The sequence below is a fragment of the Hetaerina americana genome, unplaced genomic scaffold (assembly GCF_022747635.1).
Source record: "Hetaerina americana unplaced genomic scaffold, ioHetAmer1.1.p SCAF_4, whole genome shotgun sequence".
Lineage (NCBI taxonomy): Eukaryota > Metazoa > Arthropoda > Insecta > Odonata > Calopterygidae > Hetaerina > Hetaerina americana.
In genome coordinates this window covers 97292379-97299078 of record NW_027286985.1, presented here as the reverse complement: position 1 = coordinate 97299078, position 6700 = coordinate 97292379, and the positions used below count along the sequence as shown (strand labels likewise).

Below are 6700 nucleotides of genomic sequence, written 5' to 3'. Positions count from 1 at the left end.
ACTAAACAGTCCGTCGGATGGGACGCAGTTGACTCATTGCACTTCCGATGCGGGATTGGCAATGCTGCTTCACCTGTGCCTCAACCCTCCATCCCCCTCTCCTCTGACCCTCCATCCAACCCACCCTCCCCGTAATGTACAAGTTGCCATGCCCTCATGTAAAAAAACTCAAGAAAACTAAGGAAATATTCAGGTTCGTACTGCCTACTACTGCATTGTTGGCTGGTGGTCTTGGAGGCATCTGTACGCACACCCGGCACTCATGCATTCGGCGAGGAAGGGGGCGGTTAAACGGCAGGGCTCCATTTCGCTCCAATGCAAAGCCCTGCGAAGATACGCGAAATGCGCACTTTCGGAATTGAAATGGGCTAACAATTTCCTCCGCCTCCTTTTCCATCGTTCCGATTCGATTTCACTGCCTCTTGTGCGAAGTTTCCCACTCAATAAACCCCCCTCGCCTCCCCCGCCATCCCCCCAAAGTCCCCCCTCTCTTGCCGACGGGCATTTGCGCTCGCCAGTTTCGCTTTGAGAGCCGGGAGGAAGCAGTCGATCGAAGCAGATGGACTCTTACCGCTATCACGGAGTTCGTGGAACCCGCGAGGGCATATCGTCGAGCTACTAAGCCTAAGCTAAATACTAAGCGATCGAAATCACGGGCTGTATATCATTGGTGAGTGGAGATTTAATACAAGCCCACGTGCAAACATACAGTGGTAGATTAGGGTTATTCATAAATGTGTTCCATGAATCAAGTTTCTAATTGTCAGGTTTCGATTACATAGATCTTAGGACCTCTTTCCAAAATTGTCGGTTGCATGTTGAAACGTATGCGCGCTCAAATCTAGCGTCGGGTTTGTGAGCGACTGGAATGTATTTTCCAAGAATCCTTGTAGGGAAAACAAAGCAAACCGTCCCGGCGGCGATACTGTAATAGAGCCGAGAATAAAAGAATACTGTATTTTCCCCAAGGCTTTAGATTTGCGACAATCAGTTTAAATGCAAAGTCATAATCCTTGGGTGCCTTAGAAGACGCCTGTGTGTTGAAGGTAGAAGTAGCAAATAGAAGTTTGGTGGGAAATGTATCGCATTCTCCTTTCATTTTAAAATACATTTCCACGCAATCAAGCCTGAATTTGAGTGCATTAAAGTGGAGAATGTTGGTCAAGACTGTAGGAATATACTGGGGTGACAAGGTGCCTGTAGGAATATAATAGGGATGAAGGTGGAATGGAGGGAGGTAGCATGAATGTGGAACGGAAGGATTCATTGTAGTCTGTGGTGTCGGGTATTCTTTTTTAGCAAGGTTGAGAAGTGAAGTGGCTGTATTTTAGTGTGTTCCCAATGCCAACTTTTAACTTTTATTTATCATTGAACTAATGCATGTATTATTTAAGTTAGTTTTATTATTTATTAATATTAGTTAAAGGTATTTTTTACCTTTTATTGTGAAATATTTTGCCTAATTAAGAAGTCATTCCATTCCACAATGGAAACTTAATTATAAAATATGGCACCAATTTCTTGTGGTGCCAAAAGAGACCACTTCTTAATATGTCGTGTCTGCCAAATCAAGTGAGTTGATGTAGGTTTTTTGTATTAATGTGACAAGGAAATTTATCAGTTTTATGACACAAAAGGTGCAATTACAGATTCAAATTAGCTTTTTCTTTGAGATTAGAGTAGACCATGTTGAAAGAATCACATCTTTGGAAAAGCAATGTTAAAAGTAACCAAAGAAGCTCAATTTGTAATCATCCCAATGATACAGGATTGTTGATATTTTATTATTTATTGAAAAGTCATTTTCGAATTTTCATCATTAAATTAACATAATCTTATGATGGAATTTAGTATGCAATTATTTTTTCTGGGAGGTGTAGTAGCCAAGGGATTAGATAATTCAGTTTAACTCAGAAGGGCCAGGCCTGATTCCTGGTGACTGGACAATTCTCAGCTTCATTGCAATTCTATTATTTTTAGGGTGATCAACATGCAAACCAAAGGCAGCCCAAGGAAATGATCTGCTTCATCTCTGTTCCTTAAATTTTGGCCAGATGCCGTAATTTGTCAAACTCCTTTGCAACCAGGTATGTGGTATTCTGTAAAACTTCTTTATCCCACATTTCTAAGGCCTTAGTGAGGTGAGCTGGACTCTCATATCAATAAAAATCAATCTTTGTGCCGATCACTGTGTTGTTACTCTGGTTTAATAATTTGGTTAGTTTGATTTTCTAATTGTTTTCAACTTTGACTTTTAAGTATCATGGATTTGGGTGAAACCATGGTATATATTAAGCTTATGCTGATTAGGATGTTATTTTCATTTCATCCAATAATATGAAAACTCATAGGTTTGGTTTGATATAAATCGCCTAGTAATAAGCTGAATTTTGTGACGTTCATTATTCAACAGGCTAGTATTGGGGGCCAGTTCCTTTTCTTGTGCCAGTTTATGGTTTTCCAGGAAGATCTGGTACCCACATCATGGATGAAGGGCAGAGGGTCTCAATAGGCATCGCTCTGAATCAAATCCAGGCCCCCAGGGCAGAAATCAAATGCGCTACCCATTGGAGTGCTACACTCCCTGCTTACTTCGTGTAATATACTTTGAAATGAGTTAAGTTAAATTAAAAATTTCAAAAAAAAATCAAATTAAAATAATTTCATTAAAATCAGAATTAGCTTTAATTCCTCACGTTGATTCAACAAAAGTATTTTTACTTACAGTAAATGCTATATCAAGAACTTGATCCATTTCTCTTAGAGATAAATAAATCATTATGATAGTTAATGAATATTTGAATTATTCTATATCATGTGAAAGATCAGTGTTAAATAAAGTTGCTCATATCATTCTTGCATCTTTTCCTTGTTGAAAAATAATTTCAATGGGATTATTTACCTTTTCGCGAGATAGATTAATTGATAATATGTCAATTTTTGCCTAGTTCCTTATTGCAATTGCATTTTGACAAAACATCAATAGAAAAATAAAATAAATAAGGCTTACTCAATTAAGTAAATTTTTAGCAATTTCAATTTAGGTGAAACTATGGAAGTCTCAGCATACTTATGTTCTAGTTTTGGAAAAAGACACAGGTCCTTGCATTTAATCGTGCATATTGCAAGAGGATATTGATTTCAATCTCAACAGGAAATAATTATTTATACATTCAATATCAACACTATACTTTGATGCACACTATTTGGTTCCTGAATAACAGTATCTAGTGGTATTAAAACTCCTGTATCATTCTTCTTTTTTCTCCAGGGGAATCATATGGAACAGTGTTTTAGATATTATCTGTATGCATATTGTACAGTCACCATCAACCATACAGGATGTTATTAAAAAAATTGAAATTTTCTTACCATTCCTTCTATGTAATATAAATTTTTCATGCCTGTCTTAATAAATAATATTCATATCTTTCATGCAAATAGCAATATTCACCCATTTCGCCTAGAAATGATAGTATTCACATAAGTTGCCATAAATCAGCGTTTTCATATAAAAAACCAATGGTAATGTGAGATATTATTGTAACACCAAACTCATTGAAAAGAATGATAAAATATGTGGTTTCAAATTGAAACTCGGGAAATTCCTTGAATGGTGTTTTTTCATTGAATAAATTTTTAAATAACAAATAATTGTAATGCATGTCTTCGCATTTCAGGGTTCTCCATCCGCATTGGTTGTCTTTTAGTGATGACAATTTCGCTGGTCATGCTGCCTGGATTTTCAGGTCGAAGGTAATTTTTGAACCATGGGTAAGCTAGATGGGGCATACATGATAAGTGTGATGGCCTGTGTGCAATAAAAATATTATTTGGGCACTCATTCCTTTAGTTACTGTGTGTGCAAATTTCTTTGTTTCATTCTTTTGTTTTTTAGGTAATTTGTGATTTCACCAATGAAAAAAATTTATCCCATGAATGATGTCCTTAGGTAACGGAGACATTCTGGCCTTGATGTTTACTTGTGGGTTTCCTCCTGTGATGCCCATTAGGTCACTTCTGTCAAAGCTGTGATGTTTTCTGGGTGTTAGGTATTCCATCACACAAGTTTAACAACTACTTTCAATTTCATCCAAAGTATCAACTCTTTCCCTTCATTCTATCTTTTAATCTAAAATGCCTTTAAATTTACTTAAGTATTTTATTCTTAAATTAATTGACAATGGTGTCAAATGACCTTAGCTGTTGAAGCACCCTTTAAACATAAAACTTACTTTTTCCTACCTCACATACCCAGCATTCTCCCTTCTATCACACACATTGAATTTTTATTTCCAGTCAACATGCCCTGCAATAATTCCCACTTTCTTCAAATTATTCCAAAAAAAACTTTTCCCCCTTCCCCTACCATGTTGAAAACTTGTTTTAATTTCAACCGGATTTGATTTTTTCCCCATCTCCATACCATTGCGTAAGATTTGATATATGCTTATCCACTGGTATGAGCAACTGCTTTAAGTGATAATATAACAACACTGATTAAATAACTGCTACTTTCCTCTGTTAGAGGATATTAAGCAAGGCAGATGTTATGAATGATAACTGGAGAGAAGTTTCCTTGTTTACCCTCACTGTTTCCACCTCTCCTGCCTTGGTTGCCTCACCCAGCACCCACTCCTCTACTTTCTTTCTGTCCTCATTCTCACATCCCAATCTTCTTCATCCCTTTATTCATATTTGGTCATCTTTTTGGGCTATATAGCTCACATGGGCAGGTGAGGAGAGTGGGGGTAAGCAGTGGTTGGAGCTCCTTTAGAAAAAAATTATGATCCCATCAATAAGTCTGCAAAAACATATTGTGAACTTAATTATTATTAGCCCAGGTGATTTTCCATTAAATTAACATATTTGATACAGTAAAATATGTTGTTCCATGTTCCATTATGCCTAATCTCCCTTCTCTTAAAAGGAAAGAGATTGCGTTTTTATTTTTAATTAATCTTACAATATCCACAATTTTTTGACAATGACAATATTGAAATATATTTTGTAATATTTAAAATATGAATGCTTTTAAAAATCTTTGTTAAACATATGAATGTATTTAAGATACAAATTTCTTGCATGGTATTTATGAGTGATGATTTGAAGTTATTCATTTCAGCAAGCCATTCTTAGCCGTTGTTTATCACAGATATATTCATTTAAAGGTATTCTACCCATTAGTTTTAAACAAATGAATAAAATGTTAAAATCAAGTGAAGTAGCAGCAGTAGTTAATCAAATAATTTCCAATAAATTTTCATGAATGAATAGAATCTGTTTCACTGAAATACCATTTGTATGAAATTAATTTCCATTTTGTTTAAATCTTAATATCTGTTATTTCAATGTGGTTATATGTATGGATTGCAAAAGACAATTTCTATTCTTTTTTAATAAAGGGGCACCAATCTCTCAATCTTAAACCAATAAATATTTCTTGATACCTTTTGATCAAACAAGTATTTGGATTTTTGCTTATTAATAAAGTAGTTTTAAAAACCACAGTAACTTAAAATTAAAAATCCTGTTTCAATTGTTTTCCCCTAGGTTTTCCGTTGGATGCTTATATACTATGTGAGAAGAGGGGTAATTCAAGGTTGATCAGCAAGCTTTCTCGCCAAAGGAAAAAAGGAACAAATGTGTTTATTTCCTTGATGGTACCAAGTTGGACTGTGCCCTCAGCATCTAAAAAAGTGATCTTCATGTGGGTGTTAGCCTTAAATGAGGCCTCTGAATAGAATGCAACTCCTCCACTGCTAACTTGATGAATAGTGGCTGAGGATATTTTAGTAAGATGTTTTGGTTAAAAAAGGATATGTGGAGAACTGATGCAGTTTCTGACACAAGTTTATATCAAAAATGTATTTATGAATAATAAAGATGAAAGGAACAAAATGAATGTTGTATTATTTTTAAATCTCTTTGTGTAACTTTCGAATGTCTAATTTTGTCTTAATAAGCTGCTTAAAAATTATAAAAAGAAATTCGGGAATTAATCTAAAAAATATATTTTTTCTGAGGTTAACACATTATGAAAATGTTGATTTGAATTGTTACCTAAAGTACCAATAATTGTAAATGAATATATTCCAATAATCTCCATAAAATAATGGGTCTGAATATATTTACGCCCTCTGCCATACTCCTCTTGGCAATGCGGGTTATTTAATTCGTTAGGAATTAAAACAGAATTATAAGCAGATAGCTTAACTTTAATGGAATGTCGGTATTTCCTGCAAATATCTATTCGAAACATTGTTATCGAATTGATTCTTGAAAAGCCAAAACCCTGAAAGAGCCATTATTCCAATTAATTATCAGCATAAAATTGTTAAGTAGCAGCTTAACTATATGTAAAAAATATGCATTGTGAGTAGAATATGTAAATTTTGAAAGATGCCTTAGTCCGTAAGTTGGTAGCTTAAAATGTTGTCAAATTATTCTAAAGTAGTTTTGTCCTATCCTGCATAGCAACATTGTGTCCACTCTGAACAATTGTTCTTTGGTTTTTAAGGTGTAATTCGTGATTACAATAAACATATGAGCTACATTTGCTCGCACCGAGTCAAATATTACGTCATCGAACTGAACGAAGTTAAATAATTAGAGTTTATTGGTCTATCACATGCGATAAAGCATGGTATCGAATGTTTTCCAAGAACCGGCTCACGCTTCAAAAAAAAGAGTAGCTCCA

The 6700-nt window shown here is 35.0% G+C and overlaps 1 long non-coding RNA gene across 1 annotated transcript; it reads left to right on the top strand.

Moving 5' to 3' along the window:
• Positions 1-491: 491 nt before the first annotated feature.
• LOC139692455 (uncharacterized) lies at positions 492-5887 on the top strand. The gene is made up of 4 exons (XR_011701763.1): positions 492-670; positions 1981-2087; positions 3681-3756; positions 5554-5887. It is a non-coding gene; the product is annotated as an uncharacterized lncRNA (long non-coding RNA).
• The last annotated feature ends 813 nt before the right edge of the window (positions 5888-6700 follow it).